The sequence below is a fragment of the Arachis ipaensis genome, chromosome B4 (assembly GCF_059453495.1).
Source record: "Arachis ipaensis isolate K30076 ecotype BB chromosome B4, ASM5945349v1, whole genome shotgun sequence".
In the NCBI taxonomy this organism is placed as follows: Eukaryota; Viridiplantae; Streptophyta; class Magnoliopsida; order Fabales; family Fabaceae; genus Arachis; species Arachis ipaensis.
Window position 1 is genome coordinate 78,429,782 of NC_142439.1, and position 539 is coordinate 78,430,320.

At 43.6% G+C, this 539-nt stretch overlaps 1 non-coding gene across 1 annotated transcript; it reads left to right on the forward strand.

The window, feature by feature from the left end:
- Positions 1-206: 206 nt before the first annotated feature.
- On the forward strand, positions 207-314 carry LOC148568044 (small nucleolar RNA R71). Its single transcript, XR_015882351.1, has one exon. It is a non-coding gene; the product is annotated as a small nucleolar RNA R71 (small nucleolar RNA).
- The last annotated feature ends 225 nt before the right edge of the window (positions 315-539 follow it).

Consider the following 539-nt stretch of genomic DNA (forward strand, 5'->3'; position numbering starts at 1 on the left):
CTGCTAGAGGATACTTCTGCAACAGCTTTTGAATGGCCTTGTTTCTGCCTGTGATTCTGAGTAGATTTAGCTAAGTCGCTGATCAATTGCCATGCCTCATCAGTGGTCTTGTACTTTTTCATAGACCCATTGCTAGCACTTTCCAATGTGGTCTTATCTTGGGGCCTCATGCCCTGTGTGACGTAACTGAGTAACACTATCTTGTCAATCATATGGTGGGGGCATGCTTCCAGAAGATTATTAAAGCGCTCCCAGTATTCATAGAGAGTCTCAGATTCATCCTGAACAATCATGGAAATGTCTTTCCTCAGTTTATCAGTAACTTCAGCTGGAAAGAATTTTTCTAAGAATTCTCTTCTCAGTGTATCCCAGTTGGATACAGTTACTGCTGGTTGAGTGTAGTACCACTCTCTTGCCTTCCCCTCAAGAGAAAACGGGAAAGCTTTCAGCAAACTTGAAGTTTCATCTGCACCATCATGCCTGACGGTAGAACAGGCTGTTTGAAAATCTCTCAGGTGCTTGATAGGCTCTTGAGCAGG